The following is a 24,877-nucleotide window of genomic DNA, read 5'->3' on the forward strand; positions in this document are numbered from 1 at the left end:
TCATCAGTTTTGGCTGCTCACACTCTACCCAGGCCATGGGGGTGGGAATCTGTGTCCTCAGCAGTTTAGAGGTCTGGCTGAGATGAGTTTGTGCTCTCCTGGCCAAGAAAATGCAACCCTCTGTTGAGATTTTATAGTTTGACCACACGCATTGAGGGCTGAACTGATAATGGCTGATTTTAGCTCAAATAATTGTCTTTATTGAGAAATGTAAATGTCACAGTACAGATGAAAAATGTAAGACCAAGTTATGTTCTACTGTCATGGATCAATCAAAGTACAAATTGTCCAGGACAACAAGTTGTTGATTTGATCATTTATATTGTGCCTTTTTAATCTAAAAAAGCCCTAAATCAAAGCTGATTTTTCTCTTACTGTCTGCCAAATGTCTTAAGGAGACACCTTTCTGTGATATTATTGTCACAATGCTTTTAACTAGCTGATCTTTTCAGAAATAACATTTTTAACCTCTCAAGTAACATTATATTATTTTAGTTTCCCTGTTAGCAACCTCTAAAGTGAACAGGATCTAGCTGAAGGTTAGAAAGACAATTCCTTTAAAGCTTTTAAAGAATCAAAACCTGGAAACCAACACCATAAAGTTTCCCCAAAAAGTTAAAAGACCAATTATTTTTTTGAAAAACCAATACTTTTCCAAGCAACTTTATATGTATAACTTTTTTTTCCCCTTAAAATATGCAGCATGCACCATAAGTTTATTTTTTAATAAAACCAGATATATTCAAACAGAAATAAATACATCTGCTGAAATAAATGTCACTAAAATTGTATTGTTATTAAAAGCAGCAGCTAAATATTCCCAAAACAGAAATGTCAAAATTAAAGAGAAGAAAAAAAAAAAAAAAAGGATCAATAAAATTAATACATTCAGAAGGTCAAAATGAATCCCTGCATTCAAAAATTTGGTACATTCACTCAGCAAGAAGTTTCAGCTGTTTTAATGGAATCCTACTATTAGACTTGTGAAAGTCTCTCTTGCTTGTAAAAAATGACAAATGGTAAGTGCCAGATCTGCCTTGGCAGAAGGATTCTTCCTTTCATCTTCTAAATGCAGGCTGCTCTGGCTGCATCTGAAAGCCAGGCCTGGATGCAGCAGTCCCAGCCAAACACTGCCCCAATATCCAAAATCTCTTTCTTGAAGGAAACCTGCAGAGAATATTGACAAATACATGTAATTGGTAACCTTCTGGTTCAGGCAAAATCTGGATTTAGATCAGGATATGAATTTGAAAAACAAATATTATTTGTAATAATGAAGAAAACAGCTGTGCTTTCCTCTTCTCCTGGATTTCTCCAACACACTGCTGAGCACAATTTGCTGCTGTCTCACAGAATCGAGAAAAATCTATTTTCTTCCTCAAAAGATGCAGCTTCCCACACTTTACTACTTATCTGGAAGAAGAAAATATCTATTTTATCTCCTTGAGCCACCTAGGTGTGGTGTCCTGTCAGAAAATATCCATACACCCAACAAATATAACCACAAATACAGAGCAAGTCCTTGGGTGGGGAGGAGCTGAATGCAGCCAGAACAGAGGCAATATTTGTCGAGTTCACAGCACTGTTGGTCAGCTCAGCCCTTGGACTCTTTCTGGTCAAAGATTCCAAGAGAAACCCCCGTGGTGGTGCTTTGTGACACAGCTCAAACATCCAGGGTGATTGGATTGGAGATTGCTGGTCCTGCTACCTCCTTGCTGAAGTGCCTTGATGTAACACACGTGTTTGAGAAGTGCTTTCTGCTTTTTACTGCATCCCTGCTCTGGGCTAGCACACACCAAAGCATACACCTTGTTTTCCTAAAAATTAATTTAAGGGTCCTCTGCAGGATCTACTGCAGGGCCTACCACTTCCATTGGCTTTGGATTGCAAATTCATTTATTTTGCTTGACATCAGTACCAAACTCTCAAACTATTTTCCCATTAAAATCTAATAAGAACACCATCAAAGGAAGAGGCTGTTTTGTTATTCCTGCTAGCCCCAATCTGTGTCCTTCTTGCTGGAATGACAAGTAATCTTTTCAATTCAAGACATTCTGCTTCCTTGTCCTTCAGCAAAGAAGAGAAAAATCCCACTGTAGAAGTGACAGGTTAAAAATTTTAGTATTTTCCTAAAGAAAATTGTTATCATTCCAGCAATTCTGTTCACGAGTTTTATAGGCAGCTTTCTAGGCAGCACAAATGTGTGAATCTGCTGCCCTGACACCTCCACTGCTTCCACCCAAATTTGAGTCTTGCACCTGCCTTCCCATCTTAATGACTGATGGAAAATCTCACATCCTATCCCCAGGAAATATTGAGATAATTGTTAACCACAAAAATCTTTACACTTTGACCTTATTCCCTTCTTTCTGTTTCTAGATTTCTTGCAACTATTAGTAAAAGAGAACCTTTGGCAACAAGAATTTTTCACTGTCTTTAACAAGTATCACAAGTGCCACAGAGAATAGGAAACCAAGCTTTGTCAGAACAAAACAAAACTGAAAAATTCTTACCTCTCACTATTTTTTGTTTTGTGACTTTTATCATCAAATGTAGATCTTCAAAACCAGTTTGTCAGACATGTACTGGAGATTGGAATGGAGCCATGTAGAAAATCTTTGTATCAGACAGAATAATACAAAGAAATCTGAAAGCAGTCCAGCTCAGAGCTCTACAGATAAAAAGAAGAGGGAAAGAGGGGGATGTTAGGTCCAATTAAATTTATTTAAGCAGAAAAAAATCTAGTCTTGCTTCTACTAAGCCATTGATGTTTAGTTGTAGAACACTTTATAGCATCTACTTCACTTGATAGAAGCCATAAAACTTTCCTAACTTCCTTAACAAATTTAAAAACTACAATAAAATCTCCAAAACTAGAATTATTGCCAAGAAACCAATAAGACACTTTTCATAACATAGCAGGAAAAAATTCAATAAAAGCCCCAGGTAAATCTAAGCAGGCTACTGTGTCCATACCATGGAAAGAAGCCAAAAATGAGCAAAATCCAAATATTACCAATCTGAAGGAAGAACTCTTCTCCAATCCCAAATTTGGCAGTTATATGGTGTGAACTGGGTAGGAAATAACAGTCAATGCATGAAATTTGGGTTTGGGGAGTACTGGGAAGCTCCATCTTTTTATCATCTTTGTGTAACCTTTTCCAGGGGATCAGAGGGGAACAGGGAGAGAAATGTTCCAAGGATTTGAGGGAGGGAGAAGCAATGAGGGAGGAAACTGATGGAAACCTTGGAACATGGGACATTACCAAACAAACAAAGAGCAAGCCCAACAAGTTTGAAATCCTTTCAACAACAGAATCTCTTCTCCCAGTCTCAAGAACTCAAAATGGCTCATATTCCTCTCAACAGAAATTTCCTTCTTCTGATTATTAGCAACCTTCTAATTTTGAGTCTAAATTTATTCATTACTCCATGATAAATAGTTATTTTTTAACTGTCTCTTCCTCCCTAGTGATAATTATCCCTCAGCCCTAGATGCATTTACCAACATCTGTTCCCTCAGCTTTCCTCTGGCTATTTTCATAACCAAGTTCTCTTTTCATAAGAGATAATCCATTCATTTCATCATCCCAGAAGTTTTGTTCTGGATCTGTTTTCGTTTCATTTCTTGTCCTTCAGAAACCATGACCAGAATTATTTGTATTCTGATTTCTTTCTGTATTTTCCTATATATTCCACAATTGCACTTATGTATCCTGAACATTATGAAGACCACACGATTTGTCCTTGGAATTTTGCAGCTCCATTCTGCAGCTCTGTCATTCTCCAAATCATCAGATCAGTCAACGACACACTTTTGGTCTCTTTCCTTTCCTGTCACCTCCAGCTGACAAATTCTAATTAAACCTTGATTTAAATCCACACAAAGATTTTTTTTTACTATGCTTTCTAATCTTAATATGACCTGGTTTTGCTACTGTTACAACTTTAAATAATACATTTATGTTGTCCACAGTTAAAGATGTTTCTGCTCTAAGTGCTGGAAGAAATACCCGTCAGAAGGGCCAAACCCACGAAATATGTTGTGTCTTTCTAAACAAACTCCTTAACCAGGTTTTTAATCTGAAATATTAATTTACTAGAGCAAGAGAATGCCAATAATTTATGTATGTCTATATATAGGGACCTATCTCCAAATTATCCTCATTAAACACTGAATGAAGGGATTTGGATTTTTTAATGAAAAGGGCTCTGTTCAGAGTGGAATAATTAACTGGCTTAAAACTAAGTTGCTGACAATGATTTCAATTATCAGCCTCATTAACAGGGTGAGGTTATGACTCCAGGTTGGAGTAGTCAGCAAAGAGTGTTACTAGGCTGAAACAGTATTTGCACGCAGTTCAGGTGTCTATATTTGTAAAAAAAGGGTCAGGAGGGCAGAAAGTCCAGCAAAAATGTGTCCCACAGCTCAGTAATAAAATTAAAGAGTTCATCTTGCTTGTGAAGATAACCTGATTTGCTATACAGATGATTTTCCCCCCCACACATTTTTAGAACCGCCTGAAGTCCAATTATTGTGTTCTAACTTTTATCTGAAATTGCTTTGGACTTCTGAATTTCCCCCAGATTTACTTGTAATTGCCTGGGTCTCTGCTATTCAACAGCTTGGAAATTCCATTTTCAAGCACGAAATGGCAAAGCGTCTTGATGCGGAAGAAAAGGCAGACTTGCAGTGCCATGGAGGAAGGTTTCCTTTCTATAAATACTGGCCTCTTTCCCATTCAGCTGAACATGTCTGCAGCGTGGGATGCATCTCTCCACAGCAGATCACTCAGTGTCACAGGGCCTTCAGATTTCCTATTGGGAATTGCCAATCAACAGATTTTTACACCCAGCTCATTTTTAGTCAGCGGCACATCATTCTGGAGTGACAAATTGCAGGGAGATATTTAGGACTATGTCATAAATTCTGGCAAAAACTTCAACATTTCTGGGTGGCCTGAGCCTAAGCTTCAGTGGATACCAAATATTTTTATATTTAACCCCCCCTTATAATAAGATACATATTTCTAGACAGATCACCATGGCACAACACTAATAAACATGGAAATAGAAGTGATCCCACACAAAAAGCTCCCAAATGCACTTAGGAGGTTTGAACTTTTCCAGGGTATGATCAAAGCTGAGAAGAGTGAATGGAAAGGCTCACATTGACATCAATGGGCTCTGGAACAGGCTTGATGTGTTGACAGCTAGAGAGATGCTCTGAAACCATCTGAAAATAAATTCCAAGTCTGATAGGCCACTGTGGCAAAGAGATACCATTGCTTCATTCTCTGCCATGTCAGGAAATTATCTCTGAGCTGTCAGAGTGGGTTTCTCATTTTAGTGTTTGTGTTTCTAGCCCATCTCTCACCAAATGGCTTTCCTTTTGTGTGCATGACAATTGATTAGTAACAAAAAGCAACAGGGTCATAAAAGTAGCACACTTTGCATTTATAATATGAAATATTCTTGCACACAGCCAAGTATTTCAGATAATATTCACCACACACCAGAAAAAGCTGAGACAAATCAGTCTCTGCTAACGTGGGGCCCATGTACTTTAGCATTCCCTTACATAACATTAGTGAGAAAATTTTAACTTTTCCCCAAGCTCTAATCCACCTTAAAAGCAGCAGTCTCATTCCAATCGATTTGGTGAGATGAATGTTATTTACACTTCAGTTTGCACCTTTTCCTAAGATTTCATAAAAGAATAAATCCACACTTGCAGGGACGGCTGTGCATGAGGAAGTCTGGGGCTGTTAAGAAGAAGTGTTAGACACGTATGGGAATGTATTAGTAAGGGTCACACCTCCATCTTAAGATTTTCAAGTGACAGCAAGAGCATAAAAGACAGCAGGATGGCAAAGAGAGATTGACTGCATGTGGTTTTTTTCTTCTTTATAACCAGGTTTTTAAAATTGTTAAGCATTGCTCTCCGACAGCCTAGACAGACCAGGCTGTCAAGGTGCACCTACATAAATAAGACAAATGAAGCTTTGATGAAATAAATCCTTTCAATCAAATACATCATTTCCATGCTATGTATGCCGAGGCCAGCAAACACCTCATAATAAATGTGTTGACAAAACAGAGGTTAGTTAAAGCACAACTGTGTTTTTCGTGGTAAAAATTCCTTAGAGCAGCCAGGTGAAATTGAGAGGATCCTTCCCAAAGGTTAGAATTAGGGCTGGAAAAAAATCTGAGGAATTTACACTAAAGTAAAACAGTGATTGTATCACTTTTTAATGCTAACACTTTTCTTCCCCTTTTTTGCCTGTCTTTTCTCTCATCCCAGTGTGAGTATTTTCCCCAGCCATCAGGAAAGTAACACTGAGAATGTCACTGCTGTGATCTCTCCAAAATGGATCCCACAAGCAAAACCAAAGGGATGAATCTGTTCTCTGAGCTTCAGTTACATCTGCTGCAACACTTAAATCACATCATGGTCTTTTCTAGATGGCCTGATCACCCAGAGAGCTGCTCTGGAGGAGAAATCTGTTCCAACTCTGCCCCCAGGGTCAGTGCCCTTGGTCTGCTTGGAGATCCCTCTGTCACCTCTGTTTGGCACCGTCAGGAGGCTCCTTCAGGACAGCTACCAGTTAATCCTGGCTTTGCCTTTGTGACAGCAAAACACAGCACTTAACAAAGCACCTGACTTCACTGGCAACCAAATTATTTTTTCTTACAGGTTTTTGGGGACTTCACATAGCTGTGGTCTCTTAAGCCAAACAATCTGAAAATTGTGAAGACCAGTCCTCTTCTCACCAGTGCTGGAAATCAGATGTCTTAAAAATCAGCCTGACTCAAACTCTAAACTGCAAGAGCAAAAATACAGTGGTGGCCTGGCCCTTGTTTGGTACCATGGGCTGTGTTTAGGGAAAGCTGAGGGTTTGCCACACTGAGAAACTCTGTCCTACTCCAGGCTGGGATGAAGGACAATATTTGTCTTTGTTTTGTCTGAGTTACCAAAGGATTCAAATGCATTTTTGAAACCTTTAAAGCCTTGAAATTATCTCCCCTAGACAAATAGCCCCCTTCCAACCTTTCTAGAATTTTCACACCAATTCTTATTTTCATTAAGGCAAAATCAGCTTGGGTTTTAAGGGCTTACAACAAAGGTCAGAAGAAAGCCCAGTTTCTGGATGATGGATGATCTAACAATCTTTCCTGGATGCTCATTTTTTTGTGCACCACAACCCTGTGAACTCACGAGCTCTCACCTGCAGTACTATGGGAAATTTTATATACGAAGACTTTCATTTGTTTTGCTTTGGGGTATGAGTTTGAAAAGAACAGATTCAACAGCACAGACATATTTTATAGGTTCATTTTTTAAAATTAATTTTTGTTTTAAACAAGCTCTGGAAGAATGCAAATAGAAGGGATTTCTTCTGATGTTTTTCATTTCAAGAGGGCAATTTTTAAATGGACATCAGTGAAAATAAACTGTTTATTTGTGTACAGCATCGAAAATGCTTTTTGTACAGAGTGAATTAGAGGTACCTTTTGATGGCTGAGGGTATGACAAGTGTTGATGTGTGCTGCTAGCAATCATTCTGCAGTGGATGTAGGAGAAGCAAACAGCTTGGGAAGGGTGAAGCAAGGCCTCCCTGAGGGTTTTCTCTTGTGTGACACAAATTTCCCCCACCTTCCTTGCTACAAGTACTTCTGGCTTGTTTTTTCACCAGACTGTCCAGTACTTCTCTCTGCCTGTTCACACAGCATCACAAATCAAGCAAGAGCTGTCCTGTGGAAGCCAGAGCTAACAAGAGGGGGTTATTTTTAGCATCAAAGTGAGTTTAACAAATGGATCATAGCTAAGGCAGCATGACAGCCCTGCTGCCTAATTAATAGAGACACCAAAGGTGATTTTGCAACAGAGCCAGAATCCCCACAATGCTGGGCCTTCAGATCAGGCAGATTCTGCAGCTGTCTTGTGTTAAGCGACCAGAAAAGCAGCCCAAATATACCCCAAACCTGGCCCATAAATGCTCTAACTTACTGTGCTCTGAGACAGATAATGAAAGGTTTTCTTGCTTACTTTTGGCTTCACTCTTTGTTTGTCCTAGCATATAATCAGAACTCATTGTTTTCACTCTTTCCTTCTTTTTACTCATAAAAAAATGACTAATACCTCTTGAGATGGACCATGGTGGACTGGACCGAAGCTCTTCAGGTAAAGATGAGAACTGAAACTCCTTCTCTGTAGGGAGACAGGTGACAATATTGGCACAAAAGTGGGACAGAAACCAAAACCAGTCAGAACTTGAGATTTTTCTCCTATCACTCCTTGTGATAATGGCTAAACCCTGTCCACTCTTATGCTCTTAAGGATTTCACGGGTGTGCAGATTTTTGAATACTTGGCATGGATAACTGCAAATATACCAGGCTCTTTATTAATCTCTCCCAAACTCCCCACAGATTTTTTTTTAAGAATACTGAATTCAATTCCCTGAAAGATCATTTTATAGAAAACAATTTTACCAACACAGAATTTTTTCATAAATGAACTTGCTGCGCCTGCAAGACAGTCTCTCCATGCTTTCCTATCCTTTGAATTCCTATTAAATTTGGCTAAACCCACATGAGTTTAAAAAGACATTTTTCTCAGTAGGCCATCCTGTTTCAGGAAGTCCTCAGCTCACCATGGTTAAGCTTGTCTTTGGAAATTATTATCTCAGAAGCTGCTCTCCAGGGAAATTACTGCAATCCAATCACCACAAATGTAAATTAAATCAGCATCCGATACTGCCACAGTGGTTTGTGTTCCTCCCCACTCCTTTCTCCCTTTGAGAAATCTAATTCTGAAACCACTGGAATAAATTCTGATGCCCCCCTCCCACAAGGAAATAGCTGCAATGATCTGAGAGCAGATACAGGCTGCAGGAAATCACTGTCCAACTGTTTGTGATGCTTATTTTGGTTCTTGACTTCAGCAGCTTTCCTCTCCTCCTCAGCATTTGTCCCATATTCTCTGTGGCAAGGATAAAACTTCCAATCTCCCCTTTTATGTGGGACCCTGTTTCCAACATCCCACTCTGGAAGCTGTGCTTCCCTGCCTGCAGGTCTGGGAACACTCCTCCTGTGAGCTGAGACGTAAAATCAGGCAGCAAAACATTGTGAGAAGTTTAGGATGGGCCTCAGCTCACAGCTCTGTAAAAGTTTTTCAGCTTGGAGAAGTGTAATTCTAGTTAGGAAAAACATCAGGTTTCATTTAATAGCAGCTAACAAAACAAAATAAGGAAAGGGGTAGGTGAGAAGAAGCTGAAGGAGTGATGAGGAAAGTTGAAAGCCTTTGGAACAGAATATATCAAGAACAAAAGTGGGTTACCCAAAATTGTCACTTTGGACCCAATCTTTACAAAAGTATAAATTCAGGTCCATGTGACAGATACAGACACAGAGCAAACAAACCAGTGAAATGCCTTCAGCTCTGTGTCCCCAGTCACTAATTGTGTGCATCCTGTGCCTGGAGGAAGCCACTGCTAGAACAAATCACCCTGAGTGCCTTTTAAGGTTGTTTAACAAGTATTAAGTAGTATGTAGAACAGTGATGAAAATAAAAGGTCAGCTGATGTCCCCATAACCCACAATGATGAAAACTGGGCTTATTAAGAAATGTCATATTTAACATATAAAAGCTATTCTGTATCAATTTTCATGCAAAAATATTGTTCTGCTTGGCGTCAGAAATGTTATCCCTCAAAAGATGAGCAATATTCAAAGAGTTGCTACAAATCTTGAGAGAATCTTCCCATCAGTTACACCTCTTTATTTTGGTTTTGAATATGAAGGGTATAAAACTATATATTTATAGTTTTATATATATATATATATATATATATATAAATTTTATATAAATGCCATATAAGTATATATATAGTTATAAATGGCTATAAATAGCCATTTATAAACCTTTGTTTTATTTACATGGTGCCAAAGTGCATCATAACTGTTATTATTTTTAACAATATTAATAATAGCTAATCTTCAACAACGGTGATTAAAAAAACAGATAAAACTTAATGTCTTCACCCTGTAAATCTAGAAAGATTTTTGGATTGTTTTTTCTCAAATGCATATGTACAGACACATTTATTTACTTCTGCTCACCAAGACTACAATTTTCCTTCTAAATGCATATTAGAAAGGAATGGTAAATATAGCACAAAATATATCTCTTGAGTTTTAATTAAAGTTAACATGAGTATTTGAACGTGCAGGTATCTTCCAGGAATTTATATTGACAGCTAGTGTTGGTGTCACAGCACAGCAGTTAGTGGATATAGAAGTTTTTATGTCTTGGACTGAAGATGCAATACAGCTAGACAATTAAAAAAAACCCAACACTTTTATTATGTAAGAAGGATAGGCTTTGCTGCATTTCTAGATTTTCATTCTGCCTTTCTGAACCCTTAAGTTTTCTAAGTATCAGCAGTCACTAGAATGCTGCTTCTGAGCAACTTTACCCAGTCTCAGAAAGGAAAGATTTTTTGTTCACAGAATATATACATATAACAAAGCTATACCTAGCTTTGTTAAACTCCCATTAAATCAGAAAATCTGGGAATTCTAGAGGTAGAAAAGGCAAGTGAATCAGTTCAGCTGTTATACAAATTTCTGGCACGTAGTGGGGGTCAGAGAAAAAAAAATCAGGGGCAATTCTGTCAGTTGCAAACATGGGCAGAAATGGTAAAATATAGTTTAAAAAGTGCATTTAAGTATGCAGCTGTATTCCAAGGGATGGCATCATCCAGGGAGTGATAGAGGCCCAGACTGGTAATGTAATGTAAGCAATTAGTTCTGGCAGCTACAAAAGAGCTGGTGAAGCAGAAAAATCAGTCTCAAGAACTAATCTGTATCTGCACAATAGCAATGTCTTGATAACACATCTGAAACATGGCAGTTCAAACAGGCAGGGCAGAGGAGCTCTATGGATGCCTCAGAGAGCTGTCACCCACTAATGACTCCTAGAGCCAGGTGGAAGCAGGGAATTATCATCTGGAAAAGCTGCAAGGGAACACAGGCAAGCCACCTACCACTAAAAAAAAAAAATTAAAAAATTGAAAAATGTGCTTAAGTGAAAAAAACCCCATCATTTAAATTTCAATTTTACAGAGCGGTTTTCCCAAAGAACACTGTTTGCTATTCATCAGTAAATTTAAAGCACTGTGTGCACTCACAGCATACACTGGCTCTAACCCCACAAATCACTTATATTTAGATTTGTACAGATGCACCATTCCAACATTAACTGAAAATGGTCTAAATGATTATGTTTTTCTGTTTTTTACAGTACCTACAGCTCTCACTGTGAGCTCCTTTGTGGACTTTGTAAAGGTTGAGCTCACGCTGCTTCCTGGGACATTAATAGGATCTCTCTCTCTTTGTTCAGCTATTTCTCCCAGAAATAAACATAATATCCTGGATATACCTCTTGTAATATCAGACCAAAAACTGGCCAGAAGTGTTGTAGACTTTAGGTAGAAGAGGGCAGAAGGAAGAAGAGAATCACAAATTAAACATAGATAAATCTTGCTGCTTTAACAAAGAAATCTGAAAAAGAACAGGTATTTTTACACGTCTTCAGCAGGGGAGGATTATACAGGTCCTGATCTACACACTGTGAAAGTTATTTTTAAAAATTACACATGTAAGTATCCCAATATAACTTGCACAGAATTTTTACAATATAGGAATTTTTAAAGGCCTACTGGTTTGAAATTGTAACAGAATTTGTAATTGTACAAAGTAAAAAGTATGGGGATGGCAAAAGATTTTAGAAACCTATCTGAAATTTCTCTCTCATTTAAAATAGTTAAACTGGAAAGACAGAAAAAGAAAACTTCAGATTATTTGATCCAGTGGATCATTCTTGTTTTGAAAGTAGCTCAGTTCAGCCTCAGGCTATGGATCTGAGTGGCATTTTTATAAAAGCTAAAAAGCTCTCTTCTCTCTTCCCTCTGCTACCAACCAGAACGAGGAGAATGACTTGCATAAGATGTCAGACCAAAGCACAAAACCCCAATTCAGATTTATTTTGAGAATTATCACAGCTTCCCTACCTTTTTTGTTTGAATATCTTAACAAAGTATGCAAAGAACAACTACAGAGGCCGGAATAAGTTATAAATTCAGCTATGATGAGACATCACAGCATCATTTCCCACAGGAGCTTTGGTGAGGGAAGAAAAATGTTGGTTCCCTGTGACAATGACATCCCACAGCATGTGGCAGAATAGCTCAGAGTGTCCCCGTGCCATTTCCCAAACAGAGCAACACTCTGGAGGGTGTCCAGAGCCCTCCAGGCATGACCTCATGGAGAAGGGATAAGAGAAGTGGGAAAGAGCTTTGTTCTAAGCCACCCCCTTGGATGGGTGACACGGGGTCACCTCTGGGACCTGTGTCCATCTGTCCCAAAGGGGAGGCCTGGGCTGTCTGCTCTGCCTCTCCCCTGTGCCTTCCAGATCTTCCTGCTTTGACACGCACAAATTTCCTGCAGAAACAGCAAGAATCACCTTAAATTCCGGATGCTTTCTTTCCTCGCCTAGATTAGTAGCCTGCTTGCAAAAAAAGCACTTTTGTAAATGTCATGATGCGCTGGAATCAATTGTAGTACGTACCCTTTAAATAAAACAACAAAGTAATTCCTGAGAGCCGTGGTATTTCAAGACATCCAGGGTAAACAGAAAATTCTGTTGGTGCTTGGGTTTATTCTCGGGTGATCCAACAAGAGAGAAAGACAAGAAAAATCTGTGGTTGTAGCAGAGACATTGCTGGGAGGGGATTTTACCACGTGTGTATTCTACTCTCCATGGAAAGAGAAGATAAAGCCAAGTGTGGTTTCCTAAAAATGTGTGACCAGTGGATTACTTCCTGCTTAATAAAACATAACTAAATGCATCTAAGTTTCTCCAGATGGATATTATTTATGAATCAGGGAAAAGATAAAATTAATAGGAACATCAAAGATGTGCTGAAAAGTTTCCTGATTAAGTATCATCTGACCTCCAAATGGTCTTCCTCTGCATTTCCTGGAGCAATTTGGATATTAGTCAACCCATTCTTTCCACAGAAATGCAGATGACAGGTTTATAAATATCTGAATCAGAGCTGGAATCTAAACTTCACTTTGATTTAAAGGCTGTTCAGCAAGGTGACTTTTTTTTTCAGGGACCAGATGCCCCAGCAAAAGAGAGAGGACACGCTTTTTGCACTCAGGATTTTTCAGCATAGCCAAATATTTATTATCCAAGGTACCAGACAGAGGGATTGCTTGGTGTGAATGACCACAGCACGTTCTTTTGTTAGGGCAGTTCTTGTGTGGATAAAAGTCTGCAGGCTGCTGTGGTGACTGAGCCATAAAAGTATTTATCATACTTAGACTTGCTCACACACTGCAGCTCAGAGCTGAACTACAACACAGAAATTCAGGCACTGCTCTGTCCCAAAGCCAAGGGGATTCCAAGGATGCAAAATGACTTCTCCACGTTCTTTCTCCCACCCATGCTTGATGTACATATTAGATAACCTTTTTTCAGTTTTTCCCTGAGAAAAAAACAAAATACAAGGATGTCCTTGGGAGAGCTTCACTCTGCTGGTGAACTTCCACACTCTGAATTTTCAGCCACTTCAGTAATATCTCTCAAAACACAAACGTGTTGGGAGCAGCTCATAGCTGCAAATCCCAGGAAGCCTCTTCAGGCTCATCATTAAGAGCATCCTCTGAGCTGGCACTTCACAGAAATCAGAGGAGGGAGAGTGAGTAATAGCCTGTGTTAGACAGAATTTCATTAAAATAAAGGATCCACTCTGTGTACGTTCTGAAGGAGCTTTACGAACAAGTGTCAAAACACTTCAGTGACAATTGTGACTATTATTCCTCCTGCTGAACTGCAGCTTTTACTCCTGTAAGCAGAATTCCAGGAACATACCTGCTGTTCCAGAGCTCCACATTCCACATGAAGCAGATCTGGGAGGGCAAATTCAGGACTTCTGCTGCAGGAGAGCACGGGAGCTGCAGCACACCAGGAAAAGAGCCCAGGCACACACACAATGAAAACACACCACAATGAGGCTTCAGCACCATCAGTGCCATCAACTGCCAGGTGCTACAAAAAAAAAAACAACAAAAAAACCAGCTATGAGCCTCAGAGAATGACTGCAGAAGAAGCAGAGACATGGCATACAGAGCATTCCCACTCTGAGCTGTAATCAAGGAGAAAGGGGGATCTCTGATCTGCATGGTACATTCTGTGTGTTTAGTTAAAGATTTGCCAGATAATTAATTCAGTGAATTTTAAGGGGCCGTATTATTCTCTCTGAAAGTTGAGATTAATTTACATCCCAAAGTATCTAGCTGTGTTTGCTGAGCTAACTTGATCACACAGCACTTTTCTGTGCATTTAATCTTTACATATCCATAGAGAGAACTTCTACTTGGTGATATCCTGCAAAGCCTATACATTGCTCTGGGAAGCCCAGCTGCTTCAGGATATGCAGAAACTAATTAGAAATGCAAACTATGCCACAGGTCAGCATCAGTTTCTGCTGAATGCATCCAGAGCCCGGATATTTTTCAAAGAACACCTCAAATGGCTGTGCTTCACCCTTCCTCATCTGCAGCAGCTGAGTGATCTTTCAGTGCCACAATGGGACTGAAATCCTGCCATAAATGTGCCCCAGGATGAGCTCTCCTCAATCACGTTGCTCTTTTTTATGTCCACAAAGACATCCACCACGCCGACTGTGCTGGGATAAATGCCATTTCTGAGGAGGAAGAAGACAGTCAGGGTTGTCAGGCTGATGCAGATGTTTAAACTCTGAAATGGGTCATGAGGCCACACAGCTTCATAGGAGCAGAGAGCCACAGTTTTTGCCTTGCATCCAATAATGCAACACAAAGACTGGGGAAAGTGGTTGCAGTTAATCTGTTCTGCAATTGCACTTTTTCCTCCCCCTTCCTGCACATAGGAGAGCTCTCCACGGTTGCTTGGGCTTTGCTTTGGTGGTTTTGTTATTGTCTTTCCTTTATTTTTACAAACAGGACAGTTTTGTCATATGCTTTCATTCATTATTCATTATTTAAGGGATAACTGGAACAGGTCTGAAATTAGGATTGACTTTTCCAAATGTCTCCACTCTCCATGCTGGCAGAATAAACTCTGCCAGACACATTCCAGCTCAGGATTTTTTATGAGCAACCCAGTCTAGTGGAAAGTGTCCCTGCTCATTGCAGAGGGTTTGGAACTAGATTACCTTTAAAGGTCCCTTCCAATCCAAACCATTCCAGGATTTAATGAACATCCCTCTTCAGAGGTTACCTTTTACTACCTGTAAGGCTTCAATGAAAATAGTATGAAAAATAAGGCAACGCACCAAGAGCAAACAGATCTAAATATCCAGGTAATTTTTGCAGTAATTTTGTTTTTAATGGTACTGTTCATATTATTAAAATTAATTTTAAACATATATGCAATGCTTCTATCCACAACAAAATTATTTTACGGGCTGTACTCACCAGTTTTTTACACAAATTCTTCTTTTCCAGAATTCAGTCAATCATTAGGGCAATTACATGCTCTTGCAAAAGACATTAGTTGTCATCTTAGGAAGAACATCAATTCTCTTTCCTGTTCTTAAGAAGAAAAAATACAAATGAAAATGTCTTGAACCAGTTATTCTAGAAAGCCACTCTAAGTTTTAGAACTAAATTTCAACAAAAAAGTTGGTTTTTTAAATTCCTAGTTAGAATTAGAATTTGCAGATTCAGAATTCAGTGAAACTTTCAATCTGCATGTGTGTAATACAACACCTGCTCTTATTGCAAAGAGAAGTTTTGCAAGATCTATATCATAACAAGCTTCAAAACCCTATTTTTTTTCATTGGTGCCTTGACCTACCACTTTTTTATCAATGATAGACCAAAAGTTAACTAAAAAAAAATTTGCTATGAGAAAACTCTAATGCAGTGTCTAAAACATTAGAAATACACTCTGCAGGCAGAAGAATATGTCCTGACCTGTTATTATATGAGCATTTTAATTTGTTGCTGAGTTACATGTTGAGATCCCAGCAACACCAACAGCCAAGCTGGGTGCACTGCACTGCTACCACACCCATACATCATCACAAATAATGAGAGTGCAAATACTATTAATTCAGCTGCACAGCTCATTATGATGAAAAATTTATTTGTAGATACCTCCTTGATTAATGCCCAATGCCTGGTTAATCTAAGACACATCCAATAGGAGAGAAACTGAAGTCAATGAGAGGTACCTGACATGGGAGTGAGCACAATTTATCACTCCAGTGAATAGTCCATGGCATGGCTCACACAAACAGACACAAACACTTCCACAACCTCCCTGGAATAATGAGGTATCTGGGAAAAACACAAAAGGCCAGAAAACTCATGAGGCATGTAGTGTAGGTATTTGCATAGACAGGAGACAAAGGCAGCTGTGAGAAAGAAAGAAGACATGCTGGCTGGAAAGAAAGCTGCTCTGCTCTCTTCTGCTGCACTCTGTGGCATTTTAGGAGTTGCCAAAATTGTCAGTGCTTTCTGCTCCAGCACACCTGCCCAATTTCCTCAAGTGTTTGGAGCTTCAGCTCTCCTGGGTTCACTCCACAGGAGTACTGAGGAGCATATTCCTTATGTTACTATTGCTCATATCTTACATTTCTACTGGGCCTCTTTGGAAGAATTATAAAGGCATGATCTATAAAAAGCACTCTATTTAGTACTCTGCACTAAGCTATGTTATAGTAAGTCCAGTCTTTCATAACTTTTGCAAACGTTTAACTAGTCTTGAACCTAAGATTAAAGCCTTTGAGGAGTGGCTTACATGCAGTAGATCACATCAATGCCCCATCCAGAGTATGTGAGCCTGGCCCTCTTCTTGGAGCACCCCACATTTCCCACATGGAGAAATCTCATCCACGGCCATGCAGGTGCTCAACCTTGCCTGTAAATTTAGCCTTAGATTCAGATCTAGCCCCTACATTACTTAGAGTTTTGTGCATAGAACAGGCTCTCCCATGAAACCAATAACAGGATGCTTGCACTGAGATCACTTTTCTTCTGTAATAATTCTATTAATCAAGAGTAAGAATTCCACGGAGTGTCCCTTCAACATGCACACAGTCACCCCCAACACCTACAGAGCACTGGGAGCAGATGCAATTTTCTGTCCAGAAAAGAATCCAGGCCCAAAATATTGACATCCCCCAGCAGCAGCATGTACCAGCCACGACATTCCCCTTTTGTACCCAAAAGGGGAACCCCCAGCACGCTGCCAGTGCCAAGGTGACTCCTTCCAGAGCATCCTCGGGGAGTCTGGGAGAGGAGGAACAGGCTGGGCAGTGCCAGGGAGTGCTCCATGCCCTGCCAAACCCTGCAGGTCACCTTCCACAGGTAAAACACATTTTAAAATGTTCCAGTCTCACACTGGTGACACACAGCTCCCACTGAACATCCAGCAACTGCTTTGCAAGAACTCTGGAGAAAATCTGCCTGGAAATTCAGATGTAGCAGCAGCTACGTTTGCCCTAGATAGAATTCTGCTAGAATTTCATTTCTATCTCATGTCACATTTTTAAACATAACATTTAAGCTAATTAAAGGGAAAAAATTACACTATTTCCAGGTTTTCTAGAGACAGTTGAAATACCTAATTTTAAAATAACCTTGAAATTTGTTATAGTCCTTTCAGTGTGAAAAAGACTTTCCATTTTGCTATATTACCAGCCAAACATTTCTCTTATAGAAGCAAGTGATTAAAGAAAAGCAAACAGTGGAATAAATAGAATTTTTTTTTATTCTTGGGTACTTACAAACAGAAAGAGATGATGAGAATATTAACTAGAGGGAGCTTGAATAAAATTAACAAAAATAAACTAAAAATAAGGAAGAGCTTTTCAATTCCAAATGGAGAAAGAAGAAAAGAACATGCACCTGCAGTAGCTCCAGTGGTCTGCAGCTTTACAAAGCACAACATAAATTACTGAGTAAAATCTATGAAGCTGTCACAAGACTGGTTTCTGAAATAGCTGCCACTAAAACTCAACTAGAGTTACTAGAGCATGGAAGGATAATTAGAAAAGTCAATATGATGTTGCCTTAAAATAAAGATTTCTTGCTGAAAAAATAAACAGAAAAAAAAAAAAGTCATCAGACTGGGAAACATAAGAAAGACTTTTTTATTTATAAAGGTTATTTAGGAACAATAAATAGAAAGACAAATAGAAAGCCAGCTAAAAGCAAGTATGCTTTAAGAGAGGAAAGAAACAAAAATCTTGCACTACTGGTAGAGTTTCAAGACTTTTGTAATTCCTAATTAGTCAGTAGTTCATCGACTTCTTAAGCCCATGGAAAAGCAAAAATCTTAGTGGTGAAAAGCCCATGAGAATTTCTATGCTGCAGGCTGGCACAGAACATATGGAAAATATACAGGGCTTTGGGTAAACTTCTGCAATAAAGTCCATGGAAGGGCCCTGCAGGTGCCATGACCTACATTCATCAGAAACTTGGTACATTAAAAGGCAAAATTATTTGGTAAATGCAGGAGCTGGCTGATAGAATTTGGCCAAGGAGACAGAAGCCACTCTTTGAATGTGAACACTTCGTGCTACACTCCTGGAGGGTTCAGGCCCAGGAGAGAGCCCAGGGATAAGAGATATTACAGTTCTAGCCCAAAAAAGTCTCTGAATATTCAATAATCTGAGTATCTGACTTCTTAAAAATAAGAATTGCCTGACCCTGTATCTCCACACGAGAGTAAAATGTCAGTAACTTCTGCGTTTGGAGTCTGGCACACCATTTTTAATTTTTCCTTGCCACTTTTTACAGATGACCACTGGTTCTCTACCATTGTTCTGAGATGCTACAGAGGCTCTGTGGAAAAGAAAGTTTAGGAATGACTAAAGAATGAGTCTTTTTGAAATGGTTTGCAGACTACCTCTAGAACATTAGAGTGCTGAAAATAGTTCCTTATCTGCCCTGCAGTTCACAGGGCTGGATGAGATGAACTCTTTGTAATAAAAGGCAGGAGAACCCCTAAGGATATTGGTTTGCTGGGAAATAACTATAGAGAAGAAAGAAGCTGTTAGAGTGAAAGATGGTGAGCTTGAAAGGGGAGAAATGAAAGAAAAAAGAATGAAATATTTTCAGAAACCGACATGAGTGCCAAGAAGGGGGAAAGAAGGAAAGAAAAGTGAAAGCTACTGAGTGACCTTTACTTTTAGCATGGAAAATAAATGTTTCCTTTTATAGTTTCTTGTTAAAATAAGACCAGTTAGGGATCATGAATCTTTATACAATTTTATGGTTTCCTTTTCAGTGAACCATTTCACTTTTACACACAATTTTATAATGTAACTGCATAAGAAACTGAGCTTACCTTTACAATGCCATGATGACAGCCTGTGAAGCTGCAACTACATACATGCACACATTCATTTCTGCGAAAAAAAAAGAATCTGCAACTTTTTTTAATTCACAAAAAAAGAAATCTGCTTTGAAATTGAACTGAAATTATATTTGCTAACAGATTAATAGTGAAATCAGAAGAGAAAACAGAATACCCCCCACAACCATACATGCACACAGCTGTAATCACTATTTTTTAGCAGACACTGTGCCTTTGATCTTTCCTGGCCCTCTTCCATCTTGTAGACAGTACAATCCCAAAGGAATCATTGTCTACCAGATACTTCTCCATCCCTCCCTGGCCCTGGCCTGTCTGCCCCTGCAGCAATGTCATATGGAAAACACAGCCAAGTCCTGCTGAGAGAGGCAGTCAATACCCACAGACTCAGTACCTGACCTGCTCTCCCCCTGGACACACACCCCTGCATTCCCACAGGTTCCTAAGAGCTGCTGGAAAAGAGGGTGAACACACCACAGTTGTCCTTCCTCACAGCTGTGTGCTGGTCCTGAGGAGCTGACAGCACCCTGGACTCATTAAACCTTTCCTTATGGAAAAACTTCCCTGGCACTGTGAGAGTAAGCAGGACTAGCTCAGGGTAAAGCTCCTAGAAAATACCTTCCAAAACACCTGGAGATTTTTCTGATTTCCATGCCTTTTGCTGGTGCCAAGGCCCAAACTCCAGTACTAGCCTGTGGGAAATAGAAAAGGTATAAAACTCTCAGAAAGCTGTGTGAAAGCAAATCTCAGGTTGGAGAAATGCAAGAATGTTGAAGATGCAAGGACAAGAAACAATAGGGCTGTGAGCTGTGTAGAGATAGGGCTCAGGAAAATATGTTAAGCAAGATAGTAGAAATAGGTAACTTTAATAATGAAGCTTTATCCATTTTTTTAAGCTATTCCAAGCAAGCATTGTCCAAAGCAAGATGTACATGCAGCTTTATTAACTGGCCTGAGCAAATGCTTTTAATATTATGCTATTGGCTAGAAAGTTGTTAAAAGACTTTTTAACAAAGAGAACTTGGTCTGCTGTGCTAGCAGCTGAAGCTGCTCCATCTCCTGTGCTTGACTCTGTAAAATGAGACTGATTGTCATGGAAAAAAGTTCTGAGTCAGCTGCTCCAGCAGTCCTGTCCCATTGTTTGTATATATATATGTGTATATATATATATATATATATATCTGATACCAGGACATGCTTAGTTCCTGTCCTGAAAACCCTTCCTCTGGCTTCTGGAAATGGCAGCTTTCTGCCCCCTGCTTTGCAGAGAATGAGGTGGCTCAGATGCCCCTCAGCACTGATTTGGTGTTTAATCTCTGCTGCATTTTGGCAATTTTCATGTCTGTGTTGGCTCCTGCACTAATCTGATATTCCTCTGCTATTCCTCTGCAGGCAATGAGGCACAGAGAGGGAGGAGTCATCTTCTGTCTTTCCTTATGATTTCAGTTATTCTGGTCTCTATCTCACATTCTTAGGGTTTTTCTGTGAGTCTCCACAATGTATGCTTTGTCTTACTTTAAACTTGTTTTTTCTCCACTCAAGTTATGATCAAATTATACCTGACTTCAAGATCAGGCCCATCAGGTAATTCAGTCCTGGTAGTTCCTCAGTTCAGAACATCAGACAAATAACTAGATAAACAATGAATAAATAAACAATAAATAAATAATTAACAAAGCCAAGGGTTTTTTATAGCAATTGGATTCATCTCATGCCCTGCCCTTCAGTACTTGCCATCAGACTGGAACAGGAAAAAATGGAAATGCAAGGGTCACCTTCCTTCTCCTCCTCCCCATGGCCAAAGAGAAAATCCCTGTCCAGCTGCCTCACAGAGGAAAGGTGAGCATATCCAGGTGGGTTGGGATGAACAAGCAGGGCCAGAGGGTGGGTTTGCTCTGCCCAGAGTGAAGAATCTCCCTTGTAAAAATATCAGTGAAAGCAATGGGTGCATTTTAAAGCTGTCTCCAGAACTTCTCTGTCCCTTCAGTTTTATCAAATGTCCTCAACCCACATCAGGCTATAATCTTGAGTTTTGAACTCTGATTTTGCCAGGAACTCAGGACAGAAAATAACCCCTAATTAGAGAAATTTCAGTCCCCTGAAGTCAATGCCACACAATGGGAATCCACATGAAATGCCAGAGATTATTACATCTTTTGTTCTCCCTTCGTGCTGCATGATATAGAGCTTTATCAATGAAGTCACCCTAGCCATAACTTCTACTAAATACATGCTACATAGCCACTAAAAGGAGCATTAAAACACTTTTTTTGATAGATACAAGGCCCCTCACACAATGTATTTCTGGACACATTATTATAAGTGGCAGCAGCAGTCTATTCTGCTTTTTGATATACTGGAATTCAGGGCTGGCCTCAAAAATGGATGCATTGCCTTATAAATTACACAGTGTATTAAAGTATGCTCGTGACATGCTGCCAAATTTATAGTCTGTTGATGGCTGTCCCCTAAATTAGATCCCCTCTTCTGCCTGATGGCAGAGGCTCAGCAAAACGAGGAAGGATGGACACAGCAAATGCTGACAGGAGACATTAGGACCGAGGAAACACAAACCCAGGTGAAAGGCAAGAGATTAGCAGCACGCCCAGCTGCCTCTGTTGTGCTTTTCTGTCAAGTTTCATGAGACAAAGGACATTTTGGGAAGGGATCCATCCTGACTTGTGTTCCATTAGATGTGTTTTCTGTCAGCACAGAGCTGCTCACCCTTCCCACTTATGCAAAGCCTCAGTAGCTGCCACATCCATGTCCTGCTGGAAGAAGAGGGAGAAGCAATCCATGGCAGAGACCTGGAACAGCAAAGCAGCCGAGGAGAAAAGCCTCAGGCTGACTTTTCACCATCCCTGCTGCTCTGGGTGCTGAGAGGCTCTGCTCTGTGACCCCACAGTGGTGTGAATCAGCACCATCTCCGTGACACTGACAGAGCTGTATCACTGCAGGGTCACAAATAAGTCCTCTGTTCCCATTTCTGGATATATTTCCCATTATGGTTTCTAAATATATGGAGAGGCAGGTGGGTGCATATGCACACACACTGGCGTGCACCATTCCTCTGCATTTAGGCACTGTTCCTCCCCCTGAAAATAAAATAAAATAAAAAACAAAGGAGTTTGCAACTCCTGCAGCAAGTAGTGCTGCATGTGGTTACTTTTAATGAAAATGTCAAGTACCTGTTCTGCCCAAAAGTGATCTGAAGTAAAAACCTCTTTTCTGAGTCAAGCTGAGCAGGTCTTAAGGTGTGCACTTCTTCCATCACAAATTATTGCCTGAAATCAGCAAGATAAAGTAGGTACCTGATGTGCACTCTTCAGTCTCCCAGAGCTGGAGGAAAAAAATGAAAAATTCTGCTTCATTTCGTTGTCAACCTGAAAAAACCCCACATCAAACCCCTGGAAAGCACTGAAAACGGGGACTGCTTTCCACTTGTCAGCCCTGCCCTGGTGAGTGGCTCATGAGGTCAGTAATAAACCTCTGGTGTTTGCTGCTGCTGCAGCTCTAATCCATCTGCTCAGTCCTTGAAATGACTCCCATTTCTCTGGGCTCCAGAGGTCCATTTCCCCTAATCTCCCTGATGGGTGTGCTCCCCACCATCCCAATAATCCCCTACAGTCCTTGAGTCCCTCTCAGCACAATTGTCCTCAGCTGCTCATTGCAGCATCTGAATGAAACCCTAATTTTTGCTGCAAGAGTTCAAGTAGCTTCAGTAGTTTGTTCCAAAGACATTATTAATTTATAATTCTTTTACCAAGCATATCCTAGTAGATCTGTATTTTGTTTTATAAAAAAAAACCAAGAACCAAAACAAGCAGCAAACAGGAGGAGGGGTTTCATCCTTCTAAAGACACATTCAGGGTTAAAACTCTCTTATCTCAGTGGGAAGACAAACCTGGTCTGGGTAAATTGCAATTTAGCAGGAGTCTTCAACCCTGAAATCAAAAATGCACCTTCACTTCCAGAATAACAGACTGGTGTAGGGCCAGAAAAGTCAACTGAGAAGATTTTGATATTTTATAAGGCATTATCAGCAAACTACTCCAAATAAAAGCAGGTCCTGCCCATATCCTGGAGGATGAAGAGTCCCCCCTAGGAGAGCTCACATACCTGATATAGGATGGGATTCATTATCTGCAACAAGCACAGGATAACAACAACATGGTTAAATTCACTGGCCACAAGATACCCATTACATAAGATCAGAGAATATTTTCGGTTGGAATGGACCTTAAAATCACCAAGTCTGACCCTAAACTTAACAATTCCAAGTTCACCACTATGCCATGTCTGCAAGCACTGCATCTACTGCTTTTTAAACACCTCCAGTGATGTTTTCCTGACAGGGCAGCCTGTTCAAGTGCTCTCTTGGTGAGGAAATTTTAACCTAAAATTCCATCCTAACCTGTACTAGCAGAGCTAGAGGATGTTTCCTCTCATCCTGACATTTGTTACCTGAAAGAAGTCTGATCCCCACCTCACTACAACCTCCTCTCAAAGGGGAGGGTGATAAGGTCTCCCTTGAACCTCCTTTTCTCCGGGTTAGACAACCCCAGCTCACTCAGCTGCTCCTCATAAGGCTCATTCCAGCACCTCAATGTCTGTCTTGTCCTGAAGGGCTACAAAATCAAAATTAGCTCTGAGCAGCAGAAATATATAAATATATATAGATATGCTTTTTTTTTAAATACCAGCATCTGTGCTGCTGCACATCTGTGAAGCTCAGTTGTGGCAGATGCAAAATATTTGTGTTTTTTTTATGAGGGAAGGGCAGGGGATTGTCACCTTCAAAGCCCATGGTGGTTAAAGAATGTTTAAACACAGTGACATGAAAGGGAGGATTGATCATTACTTTTATGGACTCACCAGTAGGTCAATCATTCACCCAAAAACCTGTCACTGGTGTCACTCCTTGCAGGCTTGAGGAGATAATTGAGGCAGCTGCAGCTGAACTCAGTATTTTTGCTGGCAAAAGAACCTGAGGTGGTGGTGAGTTAGAGTCCAAAGGAGTTGCAGATGGTCTGAGGAGAGATGCAGCAGGAGACCAGCTTCACTCCACGAGCCCAAAGCAGTCCCACAATGGAGAGACACTGGGGGTTTGGGATATTTGTGAGGACAGGCAAAATCTGGAACCCCCTGGCAACTCCTGGCCTGGAGGATCAGGAGGTGAACAGCTGAAATACCAACACTGCAACTTGGTGATCTCTCATTTAAAGACATAATCCACTCTTTATCCACAGCCTGAACCAGAAACTTCAGGTTTGCATTTATCTTTTCACAGTATTTGCTTCCAAATCCTCTCCATTCTACCATCCCATGTTCTTTTTTCCCTTTGAATGCATTTGGGGAAGTGAAAAGTTCCTATACTAAAGTGACCCCCAGTGATAGGTATGGATAGTTCAGGAGATTCTTCTCCCAAATGCTTTAT

General features: G+C 40.0%; 2 long non-coding RNA genes across 2 annotated transcripts; both read right to left on the bottom strand.

The window, feature by feature from the left end:
- Positions 1-691: 691 nt before the first annotated feature.
- LOC148224648 (uncharacterized) lies at positions 692-14,939 on the bottom strand. Its single transcript, XR_015801931.1, has 4 exons — positions 13,945-14,939; positions 8,144-8,212; positions 2,514-2,671; positions 692-1,167 (listed from the first exon to the last, which is right to left on the bottom strand). It is a non-coding gene; the product is annotated as an uncharacterized LOC148224648 (long non-coding RNA).
- A 1,351-nt stretch (positions 14,940-16,290) lies between these two features.
- Positions 16,291-23,508, bottom strand: LOC148224649 (uncharacterized). Its single transcript, XR_015801932.1, has 4 exons — positions 22,629-23,508; positions 20,059-20,132; positions 19,414-19,474; positions 16,291-16,397 (listed from the first exon to the last, which is right to left on the bottom strand). It is a non-coding gene; the product is annotated as an uncharacterized LOC148224649 (long non-coding RNA).
- Between the last annotated feature and the right edge of the window lie 1,369 nt (positions 23,509-24,877).

The sequence above is a fragment of the Sturnus vulgaris genome, chromosome 2 (genome assembly GCF_052056855.1).
Source record: "Sturnus vulgaris isolate bStuVul1 chromosome 2, bStuVul1.hap1, whole genome shotgun sequence".
Classification (NCBI taxonomy): Eukaryota; Metazoa; Chordata; class Aves; order Passeriformes; family Sturnidae; genus Sturnus; species Sturnus vulgaris.